Consider the following 23,242-nt stretch of genomic DNA (forward strand, 5'->3'; position numbering starts at 1 on the left):
AGGATGGCCTTCTACTTTTATGGGTGAATAATATTGCATTGTATATGTATACATTTTCTTGATCCATTCATCTGTTGGACACTTAGGTTATTTCCATATCTTAGTTATTGTGAATGATGCTGCTATGAATAATGGTTCCATTTCCTTTGGATATATAGCCAAATGTGGAATTGCTAAATTGTATGGTAGTTCTATTTTTAACTTCTTGAGAAACCTCTATACTGTTTTTCATAGTGGCTGTACCAAGTTATATTCCTACGAAACAATGAACGAGGGTTACCTTTTCTCCATATCCTCACCAACACTTGTTATCTCTTATTTTTGATAACAGCCATCCTAACAGGTGGGAGGTAATACTCATTGTGGTTTTGATGGGCATTTCCCTCATGATTAGTGATGCTGAGAACCTTTTCATATACGTATTGGCCACTTGTATGTCTCCCTTGAAAAAATATCTATTTGGTCCTTTGCCCATTTTTAAATTGGGTTAGTTGATGGTGGTGGTGGTGGTGGGGTGTGTGTTTGTTTGCTATTGAGTTGTAAGAGTTCCTATATATTTTAGATACTAAACTTCTATTGGATATGTGATTTGCAAATATTTTCTCCCATAGACTGCCTTTTCACATTGTTGATGTTTTCCTTTGCTGAGCAAAAGAATCTTGGAAATCTAAATTAGCTGTTCCTTTATATCTCATTAGTACAATTAAGTGTAAATGATAATTTTATTTGCATACTCAAACAGGATATTAAATGGCCAAAAGCTGAAATAAGGGTCATCCTATAGACACTCATTTACATAGGACTTACCAGGATGAGGGTATATATTGCCACCACTCTAAACTCATCTCTCACTTCCAGCCTATTTGAGAGAAGGCTGGGGAATTGCTGGCTGGATGAGGAAGAGTGTTTAAAACAGCTGTTGGCTTAGTATGAAGTGCTATTGCATTCCTCCTCCTCCTTCAGGCAGGAGAGGGGAGAGAACATTCTCTCTCCCAGTGAGGGCAGCAGCAATAGAATGACCCCATGAGAGATGAGGTGCAGAAGACAGTCTGCGGAAAGAAACTCGTAGGCCTCTAATGCTGCCACCAGAGAAGGTGTAGAGGAGTTCTCAGGAGAGTTGCGGGTGTGTATGACAGAGACAAGGACTGCCTGGAGCCACCCCTGATGAGGACAAGAGGACAATGGAAGAAGCCTACACATCCAAAGTCTGGTGAGGCAAGGATTCATAACCTGTCCTGTGGGCCGAGTAGACGATGTAGAAGGCAGCAGCAGGCTTGAACTACTTTGAGGGGACCCTATCTAAGAAGGCTGCCTGCCACTGGGACGAGGTGACAGCAGAAGAGGCTGCAGCTGCATCTCTAAGAGAAGAAGCCAGGAGAGGAGAGCATGATAAAAAAGCTCAGCTGGAAAGCACATTCCACCGGAAAAGGAATGAGAGAGAGAGAGAGAGAGAGAGAGAGAGAGAGAGAGAGAGAGAGAGGGGTGGGGGGGAGGGGGAGGGGGGAGGGAGGGGTGGAGGGGGGGAGGGAGGGAGGGAGGGAGAGAGAGTGTGTGTGTGTTGGGGGAAGTGTGCGGCAGAGGGTAAAACAAAGAACCACCAAAGTATTCCATGAGAGAAGGTATTCAACAAAAAGAAAGCTAAATCACCCCAAAAAGGCCAAATTCCCCACCCCCACATTCTCTTCTACCTCTCTCTCTGCCCGGACCTGAAGAACCAAAAGCCTGTGCAGGAGGGAGAGGAGCAAGGAGAGCTGAAATAAAGGGCCACACCCCACTTCCCTGCTGCAGGTTTTCAAGACAAGGTCAGCCTTGAACCGAAGGAAGTGTAGAAGCATTGAACTGAATAAGGGGGGGGATGGGAATTTTGATTTAGATCAGATTGGACTTCTTTTATAACTAAAAATGAAACTCAAAAGCTGTGTTAGATCCTTGAGATACAATCCAGAAATGCAGAAGGAAGATCCAACAGAACAGGTTTGAAAGAAGTGCTAGAGTGAAACAAATGTTTCCTTATGACATCTTATCAGATCCGGGCTGTTCTTTAAAGTGTGGGGCTCTTTGTCATCCAATGTTTTCAGTTTAGGCCACAGAGGAATTCTAAGAATACCTAATGATCAAATACTAAATCAGAGTTACAGTATAAAGCAAACATTTTGGCTCCCCAATCCTGTTTTGTGCTTCTATAAACCCCTTACCATGGTCCACAAGATCTTATGTACTCTTGTCCCTGCCTGCCTCTCTGGCCCGCCATGAACCATGCTCCCTCAACTCCCTCTGCTCCAAACACAATGGACTGCTTTGGGCCTTCTAACACTGACCTCAGGTCCTTTGCACATACCTTTTCTTTGTCCTGGAACATATTTCTCAAAATTATTGAGAAAAAGGTATTGAAATATCTGATTATAAATGTAGATTCATCTATTTCCCCTTTTAGTTCTGTTTTTATTTTAATATATTTTGAAGCCTTACGGTTACATGCATAATCTTTTAATATTATTATATCTTGATTCGCTGACCTCTCTTTGATTACAAAATGATATTTATCACTGGTATTCTTAGTTCTGAAATACCATTTTGTTTGATGTCAATATACTCCAGGTTTCTTTTGATTAGTGTTAGCAGTGTACTTTTCCATCCTTTTACTTTTAACCAATTTGTATCTTTATATTTAAGGGATATGTCCTGTTGATAGGATATAGTTGAGTCTTTTCTTTTATACAATCTGATCATCTCTGCCTTTTAATTGAGGAGTTGACCATTTAATGTAATTATTGATGTGGTTAGGTTTAACTATCATCTTGCTCTTTGTTTTCCACTTCTCTCTTCTGTTCTTGGTTGCCTATTTCCTCCTTCTTGTGTCTTCTTTTTGATTTACTAAGAATTTTTAAAATATCTAATACATTTTATCTTTTATGTTACCTTCTTTTTTTTTTGATGGTTGATTTAACTTATTACATTCTATATTTCTGTTGTGCAATTCATTTATATTAGCCTGGCACCTGGAAAAATGCCTCAAACCTAGTTGAGATTCAATAAATTGTTGCTGAATAAATGGATAACAGAGCTAAGAAAAATATCAACTAAACAAAATGCTCAAAATATGGAACATTCCGGTTAACTGAATTTCTAATCAAATGAGGATTAACCATAAAATTATCTTTTATAACCTTTTTTTTTTTTTTTTTGCTTTAAGACTATTTTCTAAAATGTAACAGTTGGTTCTTTATGACTTACAAGTTTAGTATACTGGAAGTAACTCCTGCAGTACCTTATTCTCACTATTCTGTTGCTGTCTGAACACAAAAATGGAAGAGACGGTCCAGAAGGAAATAAATCTAGACAGAGTTCAGGACATAAACTAAAAGTTATTTGTTTACTATTTTTTTGAAAAAAAAAAAGTGCCATGGTTTCTCTGTTCCCTGCCTTTGTACTTAACACAAAGAGGGGAACAATTCTTCCAGTTATTGAAGACTAAAGAAGCATATTTACTTGTATGGTTAAACAGAATAAGAAGGGAAAACCATTTCTGTGTCAGACTCACAGAAACTACTATAGAATTTGAAAAATGAAATGGAATCAAATGAGATTATAAGAATAATAATGCACTAGTGAATGTTGAATGCATAATGAAATTGCCCACACACTTAAATGTAGGCAGGGCATGGTAAGCAGACCAAACAGCACATTAGAACATCTCCCACAGGGTTACACCTCTTTTGTAGTACATAAAAATATGACCCCATTATTGCTTTCATCTATTATTTCCAGTTTACAATTCTTTAGGGCAAAAACTATTCTGAAGATGTGAAAATAAATTGATTACTGTAACTAATTAAATGATGATAATGGCAAATAATTATAAATAATCATCCCTGCAGCAATAAAGGACCCTTACAAATTTAAATTATACTTTGTCAGAACCAAAGCTTTTAAACAGTGATTAATAACAAATACAGATCACGTTCTAAATCTGCAAATCCCTGGTCCAAAGAGAACACTCTCTAAGTTCATGTAATCAGCTACGCTAGCATTTTCTCTGTAAACCGCAGCAATGATGAATATCCATTAGACAGTAGGTATTCTCGTGAAACTTATAGAAGATAGGATACAGTGTTATCAAACAGGATCCTTGAGCATTGGTCTCTTCAGGGTTTGTTTCTCCTTCATGATTGGGCTATGTTGGTGTGACAGCATGCAGGACTTATACCATAATATTTACTTTACAATCAACACTGAGCATGTATGTGTACACACGTACACATATGTACATAGAAAAATAAACATGAGTGTAGTCTTTCATTTATTGACCACAATATAGAACCCTTCGAGGTACCACTAAACTCCTAATCAAATACATGCCAGGTCCCAAGTTGACCCATACTATAACTGCCCACATCACCTGCTCCTTCCCAGCATATTCAAATAGGCAAAAGGAAAAAGTAATACTCAAATTAGAAACTAATAAGGAGTTCTCCTAACTTCCTGTCTCTGAACTCCCCATATGACTCTAAAATCTAGAAAACAAGAATAAGCCTTCTCTTGAGGCCCAGAAAGCATGAGGTGACTAGGGCCTGGAGTTTTTAAGAGGCTAGATTATGTCCTGGCTTTGTAATCTGTGATATATGGTAGCTGGGGCCAATGCCTTGTTGGCTTCCCAAGAAGGCCAACAAGGCAGAAGATGTGCATCTGCACAAGCATGAATGTACACAGAGTGGTGCTGCGTTTCCCAGTTTACTATCTAAGATCCTATAGACAGAGGTCTCCCAATCCTGCTGGACCTGGAGACTAAAACACTCTTAGCCCTTGAATGTGTTATATGACATAGAATAGGCTTCAGCTCCTGGCAACCCTATGAATGAGGGATACCCATAGCATCTTGTCCTCAACATCCCTGCTCAGCTCCTGTAGACTTATGCCTATGGCTTCTTTTATGGAGTCAATCCTACTTATATTTGGTCTTCCTCTTTTCCTGCTGCCTTCTATTTTTCCCAGTATTATTGCCTTTTCCAAAGACATCTTTCTCATGACATGCCCAAAGTAGGACAGCTTCGGCTCTGTCATTTCATTTTTCAGTTCTGTCATTTTCAGTTTTGTCATTTCTAAGTCCTTCCAAATTGGAACAGGGTGCTCTACCCACTCACTGCACTGTTAAGGCTGGACAATAACGGCCTTTCTCGAACATCATTGAAATAGGTACAGCTCCTTCTCCTTCTTGACCATGGCTGCCCCTAGCAAGAACTGCCAGGTCTTCCATCTCCTCCAAGTCTGACATTGCCTGAGGGTCTCCACAGCCTTGATGCATCAGTGCTAAGGGCAACCTGGGAACAGGCAAAGAAAACCTGCAGTCCCTGAAAGGAGACTTGGTCCCTAAGGGAAAAAGACCTAACTAAAATCAAATCAGTTTCACTAATAGAAGACACAAAAGGAAAAATTAAAAGTTAAAGGGATGCAATTCCTCGGTGACTTAATTAGAACACAAAATATATTTTCTGAAACTAAAAAGATTTGAGGAAATTTTAAAAAGTCAATAACCTAACTAAAAAATATTCAATCTTAAGAACAAAATTAGTCTGGAACAGGAGTTGGTAAACTTTCTATAAAAGTCAAGTTAGTAAATATTTTTGATTTTGTAGACCATATAATCTCTTTTGAAATTGCCCAACTTTGCCACTGTAGCATGAAAGCAGCCATAGACAACACATACATAAATGGGCTTGGCTGTATTCCAATAAAACTTTATTTATAGAAACAAGCAGCAGAATGGATTTTGCAAGCAATCTGAAGTCTGTAGATCCTTGGTCTGGAAAGTCAAATTTCAAAAACCTATCATAGCACAGGAGACAAAATGGAAAAGAAATAGATGCATAAAATTTTAAATGCAGAATTAGTAACTCTAAAAGGAAAAAGAATCAGATGGAAGACACATAACTGAAGAAATAACACAAGAGAACTTTCCTTTGAAAGACTTAAACCTTCATGTTTAACCAGGCATACCCTGCTGAAATATCTGAACTAACAAAATAAAAAGAAAAAATGTATAAATTTGGATTAAGAAAAAGTTACCTAAAAAAAGAGGAAATTAGTGTTAGATTTTTCACCATCGTCAACACCAAAAGCTACAAAATGGAAAAACAATTTTTAATAAGGTGATAATACAAGATAAACCTATAAAAATTAATATTCTTTATCTACACTAACACTAATCTGTAAGAAACAGAAAACCAGTTCCATACAGGATAGCAGCAACACCCAGAAAGGGACTGATAATTGCTAAGACAATGATATATATTATAAAATTTATATATAAACTTTAGTTAATATATAAAATTCCAATCCAATCCCAAAAGCTGTGAGAAGAAATGAAAGTTATTATTTTAAGATGCATATGAAAGAATACATTAGAATTGGCAAGAAAATTTTGCAAAATTAAAAATAATAAGATTTTTCCCATCAGATATGATCTTATTATAAAGCCACTGTATTTAAAACTACATGTACTGGCACAGGAATACACAAAAGTATTAGCAGAATATGACAGAAAATCCAGAAACAGTTCCAAATATATATTAAAACATAATACACGTTTCATCATAACATATGTGAAAAACTGAAATGGAGGACTTGTTTCATAAATGATAGTGGCTAAAATAATTAACTATCTCAAAGGAAATGAAAATTATAAGATAGAAAAATAGAGTTCGAGTGAATTAGAAATATTTTTTAATTATAAGAAATTTAAGAGACTATTTCAAAATCTTAGCATCAGAGAGAATTTCTTAAGCAAGTCAAGACACATAAAACCAGAAAGAAAACAGTAGACATATTTAATTTTAATAATTTTATGGTGAAAACATCAAGTCCAATGACAAATGGTAACTGAGAAAAATCTCGCCATGTAGATGAAATATGATATCATATTATCCCTAATAAAATTCTTTCAAACTGATAAGGAAAAAAGTATTCCAATATAAAAAATATGTAGACAAGGGATAAATGGGAAATTTACAGAAGAGGAGAAGCAAATGGCTAATAAATACATGATAAGATACTTGACCTTACGATAAGTAGGAAAATACAAATCAAGACCAGATATCATTTTTCACTGCTATTATTAGCAAGAATTTACAATACTGATAACTTCTGGTACTGGCAACAATGTGGGGAAATAGTCATTTATAAAATGCTGGTGAGAGGGTGAATTCCTCCAATCTTCGTAGAAAGTAATATGCCTTTAGTCTAGAACTGCCACTTTGGGGAATTCATCCTCATGAACTAAGAGCACTAAATATAAAGATGTAAGTAAGAGAGGCTTGTTACCTGGTTTAGAGCACTAAAATACTGGAAACAAACATTCATCATGATGATGCTGGCAAATGAATGAATTATAGCAAATCTATACTACAGATATAGAATATTAAATTATTTTAAAAAATAAGTTGCATCCATATGTACTAAAATGGAGGGACTTTCAGGATATCAAGATATAAGCATTTTTGTCATTCCTCAAAAAAACCCACATGAGGTGTGTGTGTGTGTGTGCGCACACATGTGTGCTTATGTGTGTATGTGTGTTACATGATGATGAATAAAAGTTTGGGACAATCACACATATACATCCAATATGAACACTGATTTCTTTGGGAGAAAGGAAAAACAGTGTTAACTTTTGCCTTGTACATATTTATTTTTGTTTTATTGCAAAAACTATGAATTACTTTTATAGCTTGAAACAAATTCAATAAAGTAAATTAAAAGAAATCAGGAGCTTCTAGTTTCCCATGAGATAATGACAGTTTACTAAATCTGAATCTCTCCAAAAACCACAGAATCAACCAGGAGAGCAAATTAAACCAATTACACATAACTTACATTTATAGCCAAGGCTCAAGACATAATTGGCAGGGCCCAGTTCAAAATGAAAATGAAGGGCCCCAGCCAGGGACAGAGACATTAATCTCCCCTTCCCAGTAGCTGCCCACCACCAGCCACAATGTACTGGCAAGCTCCAAGGAAATGCGATTTCTGTGCTGGGCCACACTCTGCACCTGGAGTAGTAGTAGCTAAAAGTCACCCGCTGAATGTACCATGACACTGATAACCTAGGAAAGAACAGCCTCCACTTGGCCCTGACCCTAGCTCTTCCTGTACCTGCTTCCAGGCCCCTGGTGAGTCCGGAGGACTAGAGAGAGCAGAGGCCTTCACCTACCTATGTAACTGGGCTGCCCTAGCCAGAGAGGAGCAGTGGTCACAGGCTAAGGGCAGGTGGCTGGAACCCAGGGGAAGTAAGGAAGGAGTGAAGTGAAGCGGAGGATGGGGGAAGACCAAGTATGAGTCAAAGATTCAAGTTCAACGTGCCATCAAACTTGACTTACAAAACAGAAATCCAAAGATTAAGTTATTAAGAATTTCAAGACTGACTATAGAGCATTAAACCCCAAGTGTGAGGCCCTTCTGAGAAACAGGCCCTGTTCAACTGCACTGATGGCATGACCATGAAGCCAGCTCTTCCTACAGCATCACCAGGAGACGGAGCATACTAGAAAATTCAATTAATGTACAAGGAAGGAAATAAACATATGAAACCAGCAGAAACCTTGCCAGAGAAGAGAGTCAGGTGGCAGAGCCTAGTAACAGAACAGATGACAATCACCTCCAGAAAGAGCTTCCTACCTGAGTGTAGAAATACTGAGAACAGGTCTGATCTTGGGTACAGGGAAATGTAAGGGCTGGAAGGTTTGTGGGACTAAACGTGGCAGTCTTGGGAAGGCATCACTTCTGGAGGGAGGGAGGAGACCTGGAGGGTCACATCCCCCAGATGGCTTAATGGTGAAGAGAAGAAGTAAACAATAGAAATTAAGGGTCCTTTGAAAACAAGAGATTCACAAAATCAGAAGACACATCAACCCATCCCTCTACAGTCCCTGTATTGAGAGAAGAAAGGAAACACAAACAAAGAAACCTAGTGGGCTCTCATCTCTGGCCACAGTGAACCGCTAGGTATTGCTGGTACAGCCAGGAAAACATAAGACATTTCCAGAGGAACAGAAAATAGCAGGCACAAAAGAAGTCAACGTCGAAGAATTGATAGTGATAAAAAGAAATTAATCTCAATTATGATTTTTTTTTCACTTAAAGTTACGGTTCATGTTCCAACCATTATTCAACTGTATTTCAGAAGTAGAACCTTCATAGAAAGGAAAAACAAAACAAAGCAAACAAAAAAAAGCAAAAAAGTGAAGACTGGAAGATCAGCTCCTTTCTGAGAAAGGCAAAAGAAAACTAAGTGCATGCATCATGACACACCTGGCTCTGGGGGTTTGGTGTGACAACACAATGACTAGAGAAAAGAGGCAGTTAAAAAAATGCATTAGAGACAGGAATCTTAAAAGAAAGCACCAACCTATCATTCTGCAGAGCAATTATCTCAATTTTTTTAATGACTGAATTTTCTAAACTGGAAAGCATTTATTCAAATAATTCTGAGATTGTTTCTGTCTACTTTTAAGACAGTTTTTCACTGTGGTTCTTTTCTGAGCACAATTCACAGCAACTTTTAAAATTAAAAGGTTTGCAATGTCTGAGGTATCTTCCGATTTCCAAAGAGTTAACATTTCAAGTTCTTACAAGGAATTCCATCGTATGCAATCCAGTTACTAAGCAACAGGATGCTTTTAGAATTGTGATCTACAATGAATAAGGAATGAACTTGAAAGGAACACTGCAAAATGTTTCAAGTAAAGATATAATTGTATAGATCACTCCATTTATTGATTCCACTCAAATTTCTAATATCTTATTTCCTTTTAATAAACTTTTAGGCCACATTAATGAAGATAATATGAAAGCATACTTCATATCAATGGTAACTCAAACATAAAATATATAATAATCACCTTTGCTTATAATCCATTCTATAATCATATTAAATCTATCCACTTAGGAGTTAGGTATATGTAAATTTAAATAGGAGAAAAATAACCTAGTTTGAAAACTCAATAAAAAGACTCAACTTTAAATAAAGTATTTTCTTTTTTTATTATGCATTTGTGACCAATGATATCACCTAAAGTTACCCCTTTTATAAGGTTCAATTTCAAGTTTCATTTCAGGGTTATACAATTAAAACTTCAGATATCTTAAGCTTTTACTTTAAAACTTGTACTCCAATCTGCAAAGGCATTTTTGGAAGGTGATGTCAAATGAAGAATGCTGAAATATAACTATGTTCACCGTAAGTTGTCTTCATGCCCGTGAAATTTCACAAAAATAAAATAAATATATACATGGGGCTGTCTTCCATTTATTTTCCTTTTATACTTGGAAAATTTCTCTAAGCAGCAGAATGAAACTATTAATATTTTGAGTGGCTTTTGCCAATCATTTTGAAGACTGATGGTTCAGAGACAGGAATTTGGAATATGAAGATACGAAGGGGGAAAATTGCTAAGAAAAATGTCTCAGTAACAACAAATGGTGTCTCTCACAGTCAATTACTTTTCTCTACAACCTCACTTGCATTAACAATTAGATGTCTCCAGGTAAAGAATGTACTTTTCAAGTTCTACAGTATTACTAAAATGATTTAACCTTTAAAATTTGTACTCATATTGTTTTTTTCAATCAGTAGGTTTGGCTCCAGCTCCTTGTACACTGATTAATGTTCTTGCTGCTTTTTTATTGAGCTGTGTTTATAGAAAAAAATCAGTTCTATCACATAAATGAGATTTGCCCTCTAAAAATACAATGCTTTACTCTGTAATAGGACATGATGTCATAAGTGGAGAGACTAGACTTAGTATATAAAGTGACTTCAATGAAAAGGCTGAAATAGAAAATTATCTGCTCAAACTCTAATGCCTCAAAGATGATAACAGAAAAATTAATGGAAATATTGATGAGAAATACTCTTCTACAAAAGCACCAGTTTTCAACCATTCAAAAATGTTCTCACTCTTCAAAACCTACCTCTACCAAAATGAAGGATGAGATCGTTATATCTACTTCCCTTACAAATACAAAAATATAGTACCAGCTCCTTCCTACCAGTTTCCAAAAAGAGAAATGGGCAGAAAAAGAGCTCACAAAAGTATCTTCCTCAAACAACAAACACAATTAACAGGGCCACCAAACGTTGTATCAAAGTCAAAATAAGGACTTTCACTTCTAATAATGGTACACTAGGAAATTAGGACCAACTTTCCCAGTAAAGATAACTAAAAATACTGAATAAGGTATTTTAAAATATCCTCTCAAATTTTCAAAGAAGTATCAACACAGTGAGGAATTACCAGGCCAAATTCTAGAAAATCAGATCCCAGGTGGGTAAATAGTACAACCCAGGAGTATTTGCTAATTCAAAAGAAAGAGTTGTATAAATTGCCTGTTATCAAAATAGTCACAGGGATGTAAAAAGGGATGTAAAATACAGCTCAGGGAATAAAGTCAATAATATAATAACTATGTATAGTGCCAGATGGGTACTAGACCTTTTAGGATGATCACTTAATAAGGTAGATAAATGTCTAATCACTATGTTGTACACCTGAAACTAATAAAACATTGTGTGTCAACTATAACTGAAAAAATAATTTAAAAAATAATCTATAAAGAAGATTTAAGAATATTAATGAAAGAAAGAGTTGTGAAACTGAGCTTCTCATTTTAAAAGCTTCAAGGACAAGAAGAGATTAAAGTAAAAGCCAGAAGCCACTAAAGGTAGAGAATGTAGTGAACTACCCCAGGTTCATCTGTGGCACCAAAGGGTTATAACTCGGGAAAAGAGTGAACTCAGTGTGAACCAGCCCTTCGGCAGTCTCACAGCCTTTGCATCAACTAGGCCATCCATAGAACCTCAAGCCTTGAGTTCACATTAAGCCAGTCGGGACCACACACCTCCACCCTTGGCAAAACCAAAGGAAAATCTAGTGAAGGATAACTGGGTACATGTGAAACATAAGCAAGAACCGATAGAAACAACAGAAATATAGATAGCCTTCAAATATTGAAATTATCACCTCTGGACTATAATACAGCTACACTCATACCTTTCAAAGAAATTAAAAGCAAAGCCTGAAATTTTCAGAAGAGAATTGGAAGTTATTTTATAAAAATGGTTTGGCAGACTTGAAAAAGACAATATTAAACTTCTAGAACTAAAGAAAAAAGTAATAATTCAAAATCAATAAATCGGTGGGAAGATTTAACAGCTATAAGATACAACTGAACAGAGAACTAGTAAACCATATGTCAGAAAAAAACATATCCAGAATGTAACACTGCGAGACAAAAAGATGGGAGAGAGAACAAGAGACGTGACGGATACAGTGAGAACTTGGAGTTCAAGGAAAGGAGTGAGAAAATGAGGGAGAAGCATCATGAGAGGAGGTCATAGCTGAGAATATTTTAGCACCAATAAAAGACATCAATCCACACACTAACAAGGACTGACAATTCCCCAGCCACATAAATAAGAAGAAATCCACACAGACACAAACCACAGTGAGACTGTGGAAAACCAAAGACAAAATCTTAAGAGCAGTCAGAGGAAAAAATTCAGATGACCTTCAAGTGAATCATCCTCAGAGTAGCCACTTCTCAGCAACAAGGAAGACAGGAGACAGTGGAAATGACATCTTCAGTGTGCTGAAAGAAAATAACCACCAAACTAGAATTCCACATGTAGTAAAAATATGCTTCAGTGATGAAGATACGATATAAACAAAAATAGTTAGCCAGTGAAGACCCATACCAAAAGAAATAAGGGGTGTTCATCGGACAGAAGAAAAATGATCCCAGGTGGAATTAATACAAAAAGGAATAACAAACAAAAGGAGACATATGTGAGCCAAGCTAAATAACACTGACTGCAGGAATGCAGTAATAGTATCTCATATGGTTAAACATATATAGAAAAATAACATGAAACAATGGCAGCATGTAAGCAAAAGGGAGCTGAACCTTCTACGTTCTTGGAGGCAGGAGTGCTGTTGAGTCACTTTAGACTTTGATAAGTTAGAGGTGCATGTTCTATTTTTGCTGGTAACCAAGTAAAGAAGAGAAACATGCTCGTGGGAGGGGGATCAAGCGATTTAAATAAATGCAATCCATCTAAAAGAAGGCAAGAGAGGACTGAAACATAAAACAGATGGAACAAACAGAAAACAACAAAAAAAAGTGGTAGATTTAAACCCAAATATATCTGTGATTACATTAAAATATAAATAGAATAAAAGAAAGTTGGTATAGAGTCACAGAGCTTTAGAATTAATAGGGGCTTTAACATTATTCTAAATTCCACATTTCACCTTGCTCTCTTGTTTAACCCTGCCGGTCTTAGAATAACATTTACATTCCTTAGCATGGCCTTTTGCGAAGGGTCTCCCACCTCTCCCACCTCAATTTTCAACCTACATGTTGCTCCCACAACCACATGTGACCACCATATAAGAGAGAGAAGCTACAGATTCCGAGGAGCTGCTAAATGATAAGTAAAATCTTCATTCGGCTCAGGGGCAGAAGGGCCTCACCCCTCCCGAAAAAGGAGAAAGGGAAGGGGAGTAATTGGGTCCCATCAACAGTGAGCAACAATTTCTGAATCATATGCCTTGTTTCAAATCCTAACATTGAAAGAGAAAAACCTGAACAAGTCATTTAATTACTCCATTAGTTTGTAATGGAGTAGGTGGACAAGACTATCTCACAAGGTTGCTGTGAAGATAAAAATATGACAAACCCACCTAAAGTGCCTAGCACAGAGCCTAATACAGAATAAACATTTAATAAATATGAATTTCTTATCCCACCTTCCAGTATGATGGGAAAAAAGCATTACAGAGGTGAATATTTTCCCCCTTAGATATTAGTCTTATTGTGTTGTTGATGCTTATGTTGTTTTTCCTTTGAAAATGGAGGCAACTGAGGAAAGTAGTCACATAACAGCTGTGTAACGGAGAGGGGCGCGCACGGCCTGACCAAAGAAGGGACCTCTACACACGTCTTCTTACGTAAGGCCTGCAGCCATTTGTCGTTGCTGATTTTGTTTTCACAAACCTTTGTTTTCCAAAGAATCCATTCCAAGCCTGCAGACACTTCAGTCAAATGATTTCTTTTGTGCTGGAATGCCTGCCAAAAATGTAATTTCTCTCATTTTCATCAGCAGAAGATGAAGTGCTTCTAAAGTGGCATGCTTCAGGTGACCAAGAGTAAGTGGCCTTGACGGCTGAAAAGTCTGAATGTGCTAATGCCTTCCCCAATTCTCCTTATTCTGCCTAGTAATCGCTGCAAATGTGGCATATTGCATCCCACACATATCTGAGACATCTATTACTTCAGAAAATATTGTCAGGTAAATTAAGGACAAAGACAAAATCTTAATTTTAAATTTTCCTAATTTCTTCTTAAGTTTCAGCACTTTATTTTGAGTTTTTTTTTTTGTTTTTTTTTTTTTTTTTTGCCACTTCGTCGATAAGGCCATTAAAGGTCAGAGAATCTAAACAATGGTCCTGAGTCTACACAGACTTGACCTAGTATCAAAGGCCTGGGCTAAGGTTCAACTTTGCTACTTATAAGGTGTGTGATCTTAGAGAACTCATTGAACCTAAGACCAAATTTCTTCTCACAATAACACAGTACAACAGTGAAAATTAAAATGGATTATGTTTATAGTATACCTTTTATAAACAGAAGAATTAAATGCAGTTTTTCCTGTTGTAAAAATATGGACCGTTATACCTGCTACTTATTTGAATACAATTTATTAACTACTAGAGGCATCACTTGGAGAATTCTGCTTCTGCTGTTGAAGATGTAAAGACCTTTCCAGCCAGATCTTAGTTATGACAATGGGTGAAACTAAGAAACCACAGGGATTTGTCAGTTCAGGCTGCTATAACAAAACCACAGACCTGGGTGGCTTAAAAAACAGAAATTTACTTTCTTGCAGTTCTGGAGGCTGGAAAGTCCAAGATCGAGGTGCCAGCAAATTCGGTTTCTCATGAGAGTCCTCTTCCTGGCTTGCTGCCTTCTCACTGTGTCCTCACATGGCAGAGAGAAAGAGTGAGCTCTCTGGTGTATCACCTTATAAGGACACTATGCCTATTGTACCAGGGCTCTAACTTTATGACCTCATTTAACCTTACTCACCTTCTTAAAGGCTCCATCTCTAATACAATCACAGAAGCAGGGCTTCAACATATGAATTTGGTGGGGGGAGGGCATAATTCAGTCCATAGCACCAGGTTTGATGTGTAAATTTTCGGAGATTTTCTGGCATAAGTAGATATTCCTTTTCCCATAAATGGGTTCCAAAAGTGCATCTAATGTGCTGTATGTGTGAACTTAACGCCCTTGGTTCATCACAAATGAAAAAATGAGGCTTTTTCCTATCACGATGATATATACTGGGGTAAGAATGTTTCTGTCACCCAAGGCCAATGATCATGTTGTAGATGGGGAAGAAACTGAAGCTCACTAAACAAACTCATTTAATTTGGGGTTTTGATTTAGCATCCCACTCAGTACACAACTATACTCTCTCCCTGGCTCCCTGTCCAAACAGGAAGTGCCCAGTTCATCTGCATCTTGGCCATGATATTCATTGTGTTGTCAACCAATATCTGTCGGGAGCTTATCATGAGCCAGGCACGTTCTGAGCTCTTAGAACAGAAGAATGAACAAAACAAGCACCAGCTCCTGCCCTCATGGAGCTGGTTGTCTAATCAATGCTTATGACCCCTTTACTGTCGCTTCCACCAAGAACACTCTTGGTTTTAGAGTTAGAGCCAGGTTTGGAAGCCCAGCTAGAGACTGTAATTTGGGAATGTCATTTTATCTCTCTGTACCTCTGTTTTCTCAGCTGTCCAGTGGGGAGGAGCAGGCTTGGCCTAGATATGCTGTTAACCCAAAAAATACCATATGAGTAACACAACTGGATTTTTCTGTTTGCCTATTTGTAACCTCAGATTTCCTTGCATGGGTGGCTAAACAGCAAATATTTACTGAACATCCACTTCATCTTATGGAGAAATATGTCAGCCAAGATAGGGGGCATAAAAGACCCACAGTTATCAGACTGAGGACATGACTTTCACCTTTCTTAGGGAAACCAGGTCTGTATAGAACACTGGTCCCCAGAGAAAGGAAGGGACAGATTTTACTCTAGATGCAGGACTCATACCAAGTGTGGCAACACCCCTCCCCAAGATGAGTACAGTGTAACACTGTAGGGATTTCATGCAGATGAATGATGATGTGTGAACACCTAGCCCACGCCTGGCATGTGGTATAAGCTCCATAAAAAGTGATATTGATGAATATGTGGGGAGCCCTCCCACAGAACACATGGGTTTACCACAGAGCATGACTCTATCTCCCTCCCAAACTAAGGGCCACAGCTGTGACCCTACAAGACAATCTGGATGCAGTCATTGTGATATAACATGGAGGGAGGTCCACGTCAGAACAACATAGTCCAAGTTTGGGACTCCTGGGGCCCTAGCACATGACTGCAATGCCAGCATCATGGCTCCCAGTGAGGCTATGGAGGAAGCCTCATGGAGGGGCAGGGGCATAAACCTGCTGGTCCAGAAGGAGAAAGGACGCAGGGTCTCAGGAAGCCAAATGGTCTCATAATTATGAGGGTGGGTGCTACTCAGAGAGGCCAAGTCTGGGGGGCAGTTATTAGGGCCCTACTATACTGGCCTAGAGAAAATGTCCATGACACAAGGATGAACATAAATCATCCTTTTTGTCCATTATGTTTATACATAAAATACTATTTAAGAATTTCACCTATAAATATAACTCTTATTATAACCTATAAGGTAGGAACTATTATCATCCTCATTTTACACATACAAAAATGGAGGCACAGACAGGTTAAGTAACTTGCCCAAGGTCACACAGGTGGTAATTGGTGAGGTCAACATCAAACCCACAGTCTGAGAAGCTCTTACCAGGAAGTACACCATGCTGCTTGCTGCCCTCTTACCCCTTATAAAACTTAATCATTTTCCTCAGGAATCTCAGAGTTCTCCAACCTTTGCTAATAGACCAGGAATGGCAAACTTTTTGTGTCAAGGGCCAGATAGTAAATATTTTTGGTTTGTGGGCCTTTTGGTCTCTGTCACCACTACTCCTCTCTGCAAATGTAGTGTGAAATCAACCACAGACAATACGGAAATGAATGTGTGTGACTGTTTCAGTAAAACATTATTTACGTTCACTGAACTTTGAATATCATATAATTTTCACATGTCAGGAGAAATGTCCTACTTTATTCTCAACTATTTTTAAAAATTTAAAAGCTTTTCCTAAGTCATGAGCTGTGCAAAAACAAGTGGGATTTGGCCCTCAGTGGAAGCTCACAGATCACTGCAACAGATATCACCAAGTATGGCTATCTTCCTTTTTCTCCCTGACTATGGATGGCTGGAAAGTTCCCATGAACAACAAAACTGTCCTGGGCCCTGTTGCTTACAGAAGCACCAATACCCAAAGGCCCAGTGACACACTCGGTCATCTGCAGATCAACAAGGTGGACACAGCACACAGTTCAATAAACCCATCAAGTGACCTAAAATGCATTTCTGTGTTGATGTTATGACCAGTTGAGGAAGAAAGAAAAAAGGTATTGGGAGAGAGACGGAGGGATACAAAATGCATAGTGGTAAAAACACAGATTCTGGTCAGAATAATCTCAGGTAAGTCAAATGCTAAACCTTAGTTTCCTTTTCTAAAATGAAGGTAATGATACACCTATCTCACAGGGCTGCTGTGAAGATCAAACAAAATAACACATACAGAATGCAAGCACACACACAGCCTCCTCATGAAATAAAGGCCAGAGAGAAAGGGGAGGTGAAGCAGGCATAGGAGGCCCAAGAAGTATCATCCAAGAGTTCACCTCTGAACTCTAAGTTCCAGAAGGACTGGGCTTTGCGTTCTTTATGATCAGAGACTGGATATAAATACTTGACAATGATGAGGTGGTAGTTACCCGCATACCTCCTAAAAAAATCTGAAATTTTGCATATAAAGTCATTGAAAAGTTACAAAGCACTGATGAAGATACTTCGGGTTCAAGGTATTTTTTGTGTATTTCAATGTTTATAAAAGAGCAAAAAGGCATTTTACTTTATTTAAGATACTGTTCATTCTTTAAACTTTCGTTAGTTTGTACAATATCTTGCTTATTTGGTGAGCAGGAGAACATCTTATTGAAACCAAAAGAGAGTAGCTATAAGAATGCAAAGCCTATGTGAGAATGTTCTAGTTCATTGCCATTGGACTCATGTTAGGCATAACTCAAGTGGTAGCTGCAGATCTTGAGGAATGAGAACATTCCACATGGGCTTCCCCTTCACATTTAATATCTTCCCCTTGCCTAGGCTTACCCATACTCTCCCTGGAATCTGTAGCCTATGTCTCTGTGATTATTTTGTATTAAACTTTCACCTAGGGTCTTACCTCTCCTACCTCTAGCTTCCCATTCCCTCACTCTGGTCGACAAGGTCCTGAGCTGACCCAGGTATAGGTGACAAGGATGACAATGAGAGGACATTAGCTTAGTAGTCAAGAGGATGGCCTCTGGAGCTAGAAAGCTTGGGTTTGAATCCTGGCTTAGCCACTTACTAGTTGTGCAATTTGGGGTAAGTCATGTAACCTCTTTGTGTTTTAGGGTCTTGGTTAGTAAAATGAGATAATAGTATCTATACGCATGGGGTTTGTGTGAGAGTAAATTAACATACATGTAAATACAGTGCTGAGACCAGTACTTAGTATAAAGTCAGTGCTAAATAAATGTTGATTGCATTATTATTATTGTTGTTGTTGTTATTATATCAAAGCCTCAGTTCTCTATTCAATATAAATCTGCTGGGCCAGTAACGCCAACATGACTTCTTATAAGAAGCTCATCTCTATTTCAGCATCTTCACTGAAAGCTGACCTAGTGCATCCCCCAGGGCCTGTATGATTTCCTAGGCCCAGCTCTTTGATGCTTTCTCCCAGCCTGCTCCCATCCCCTATATCTGACCCTATGTCTCTGCCCAGTTTGGAATGACCCAGGGCTGGGGCCTTGCCACCAGCCCAAGGCAGGGGCTAAGAGCCCTGTCGCTCTGTTTTCAGTCTTCCTCCCTGGAGCTAGAGCCTCATTTTGTAGCCCTCTCTTATAGCTGGTGTCATACTGTGCCCAGGAGCCCGTGTCAGATGTCAGCTGCCACGAGACCAACCCCAGTCTAGATCACTCTAACACTGCCTCAAACTCCACCCATTTGAATTGTTTCTGGATCCTCTACAACATTCAAGCCTGGATCGTCACCCTCACTTGCATGTTCCAATCTGATTCCCCAGCATCTCTCCTGCTGTAGTGGGACTGGTGGGGAGAGTCTTCTTTAGCCCTTCTCCACACTCTGCTTCCTGCTCTTAAGCACGGACTAAACATTAACCAATTAATAAAATAAAATATGATACAATGGTAGTGGTGGAATGTATATATTACTTACAGGCACTTTGAAAAACAATTTGGAAGTGTCTTAAAAAGTTAAATATACCATACAATCCAGACTCCACTCTTATGTATCTACTCAACAGAGATAATGAAAACAGATATCCACACAAGAAGTTGTATGCAAATGTTCACAGCACCATGACTTATGAAAGCAAAAGATAGGAAACAACCCAAATATCTATCAGTTGATGAACGGGTAAATAAAATATGGCATATCCTAACAATAGAGTATTGGTCAGCAATAAAAAGGAACAAACTACTAATACATGCTACAGCATGGATGAACCTGGAAAACACTAAGTGTAGTGAAAGAAGCCGGACAAAAAAGATTACATACTAGATGATTCCGTTAATATAGAATTTCTAGAAAAGGTAATTTTCTGGGCTTGGGGGTGGGACAGGTACCAGGAATCTTTTAAGAGTGAAAGAAATGTTCTGCTATAGAATTATAGTAACATTTGCATAACTGTATAAATTTACTAAAATTCAAGAAACTATACACTTAAAATGGACAAACTTTTCAGTATATAAATTATACCTAAATAAAAATGTGTTTTTTTAAAAAAAAAAATTGCAATGTTAACTCCTGAAAGACTAAAAATTTATCTGTAATACAGATTATCTTTTTTTGGGAGTACAGATGGCTCTACCCAAATATATTATATTTTTATTCTATATCATAGAAGGCATCTTCTGAGAAGCTCTCTGCACCCACCTCCTTCCATAACCAAAAAGAAAAAAAAAGGTTAAGCTCAAGATATTAAATTATTATTACAAAGTTCACTATCAAGTTTTCTCAGCAGTTTCACTGTAAATCTTGATTAAAAGGGACCACTTTTAAAAAATAGAATAAACATGTTATAGTATAAAAAAGTACAATTAATTCCTTATTTGACATTTCTTAGAATGTTATACCTAATGAGAAAAAAGAAATTAGACTGATATTTAATAGAAAACTTACAACAGAAGGGGTTGATGTCTTGCCTAAAGTCTCACTAATAATATCTAACAATTATAAACTGCATTTCCAAATCACTTACTATTTTACCTAATTAACTTTATGAGATTAATGGCTTTAAAATGGCTTAATTCCATACAGCTCTGGAGCCCCCACTATTTTGTTTGTTTTGGTCTAACATCTTGCATAATTAGTGTTTTCTGAAACACACTTTAAAACATGCAGCTGTAGATGAAATGTGTTTAGCTAATATCTGTTATCTGCTTCTTAAGCACCTTCGCTAATGATATCTGGCCACTTTTCTTTCCTCTAATTCTCTGTGTAATTAAAGGGTCTGCACCAATTTTTTCTTTCCTTTACTAGAAAATTTTAGGGTGGAAAATAACACCCAATCTTTCTAAAATATAATTCACACTTACAGTGAAAATAGTCCAATCTCTTATCCCTTTATTCCTTTAGAACTTTCTACATGTCTTTGTAACAGACACAAGTTCTTCCAGTTTCAGATCTATTGTGATCTTAGATGAAGTTAAACATAGTCCTGCTCAGAACTCTAGTTCTTGTAATAATAATCCAGGAGTGTCTCTTCAGGTGCTCTAGTACTCCAGTGGCTTTTAAAGCATGTTTGTTTAGTGTTGCCACTGGTCTATTATCCCCTGGGGACACAATGTTTTGTAGGTGGTCCTCTAGCAGAGGAACACAATGGCAAGGCTTGGATATCAGTCTATCCAAGTGCATCCATGTTGAAGTGTTTTGCTCCCTTCATCAGTACTTTTTCTGTGATTCTTCAGTTTCAACAAGATCCCCAGTGACAGTACAATAGTCCAAATGAAGGCTGCTTTTTTTTTTTTTGTATTTTGTTTGAGTTATTCAACTGAGAATTTTTCAGAAAAGCAATTTAAATTTTAATTAAAAGTCAGGGCTCACAGGAGGGCTTGCAGACCATTTCTTCTCTTGTAGAAAGAAAATCAGCATAACCCGCAGTATAATCTAGTATACTTCTGCCTTGTCCCTGGTCAAACAATCCTATGCCAACATTTTTTCCATCATTTGGGGGCTAGTTATAAACAAATTTCCTGTAAAATATTCAATGTAAAATGCTACGCCCACATTAATAAATTATTTAAAAGCATTTGAATTTCAAGCAACTAAGCAAATAATTATTTAGTATCCATGTTATACAAAAGACCAGTAAGTGTGTGAAAGGAGATTAAAACATATATATAATTCTGACCACCAAGAACTTCTCGATTTGCATTTGCAAAATAAAAATATTTTCCCTTTCAAATGTATATTTCCAAATATGGAGGGATAAAATATTTAAGAAGCCTTTTAAATCACATGTATGTATAACCAAGCAGCATTTTGATCAGCATGTTTACAAAACTTCCTAGGAAGTGACCAGATGCATTCATTTCCGTAAACACATACTGATTTTCTTTTAATGTAAAAATGAAGCATAAAGAAGGGAAGAGTAAGAGCCAACAGAAGTCACAATCAATAGAGATGGCAGCCTCTTGAGAACAGGGCTTTTTCTAGGGAACTCACTAGCACAGTGCCCCTGGAGGAGCGGCTCCCGGATGGAACATCAGAGGATGAGGTAGCACACTCACTGTGACTTCAGCACGCACACACTGTCGCTCTTCTTTGGTAAGTACCGACGGTAACTCACAATTACATTCAAATAGTTATTCAAATACTGTCATTACCAGAAATATCACAGCTTAAAGTGTATTATTCTTGGATCTCAAGAATAAACTTTAATTAACGTTCAATATGAATTGAAATACTGAGAGAAGAGTGGTTAAATGCCATATATTTCAACAGATTTAAAGTAATTTGTGGCGGTAAACAGCCATAATCATTTTGCCTACAACACAAACAACCATAATAAGAATAATCGCTAATATTTATTGAGTAGCATGTGACGAGCAGTCCCTGCATTACGTCACTGAAGCACACAGCAACTGTGTCATATAAGCAAATGATGACCTCTGTTTCATCCATGAAAGAATGGAGGTTGGAGAGGTTCAGTAGCTTGACCAAGGTCACAGTTACTAAGTGACAAGGGCAAGACTGCAGTCCAACTGTGTTTGATGGTCAAGCCCAGCTCCCAAACACCCCTCACTCTCTCATGGGATAATATGTTCTTAAAACAAAGTTCACATTAGCCATTGGATGATTTCTCGGGGAAAATGGCAAAGCTATATTGATTTGCTAAAGAAATCACAAGCATCTGGCCAAACTGCATTTTGGATTTTATATTTAAAGGCTCCAAAGTTATCAGAAAAAAAAAAATGGAAAAAAAACAAAAAAACAGCTGCTTAGCTGCTTAAATGCTAAGTGCCCCAGCATTCAGTCTAGTTCTTGAATCTCTTCTTTGTGTCCATACTCTCTCTCTTGGTGACCCCATCCAGGTTCATAGTTTTAAGTGTCATCTATATACCGATGACTCAAATTTATGTCTACAGCTAGGACCACCTTTGCCACTATCACTCTCATCCAAACCACCAGCATCTCCCTCCTGAATGATTCTGATGAGCTCCTAACTTGCCTCTTTTAGACGATTCTCAATGTAGCAGGCAGAATAGTACAATCCTAGTAAAACCCTCTAGTGGCTCTTGTCTGGTTCAAAACACCTTCAAAGAGTCCTTACAATAAGACTTACAAGAGTCCTTACAACAGACACATGATGTGCCCAACCCTCACCTCTGACTTCATCTCTCCCACCCATCATCCCTCTCACTTATTCTGCTCCAAAATCGCAGGCCTGCCGG

The 23,242-nt window shown here is 37.7% G+C and overlaps 1 protein-coding gene across 6 annotated transcripts in view; it reads right to left on the reverse strand.

Moving 5' to 3' along the window:
- The window catches only part of PDE8B (phosphodiesterase 8B), a 289,225-nt gene that overhangs the window by 141,704 nt on the left and 124,279 nt on the right, over positions 1 to 23,242 (reverse strand). The window lies entirely within an intron of this gene.

This window comes from Rousettus aegyptiacus, unplaced genomic scaffold (genome assembly GCF_014176215.1).
Source record: "Rousettus aegyptiacus isolate mRouAeg1 unplaced genomic scaffold, mRouAeg1.p scaffold_m13_p_8, whole genome shotgun sequence".
Taxonomy (NCBI): Eukaryota; Metazoa; Chordata; class Mammalia; order Chiroptera; family Pteropodidae; genus Rousettus; species Rousettus aegyptiacus.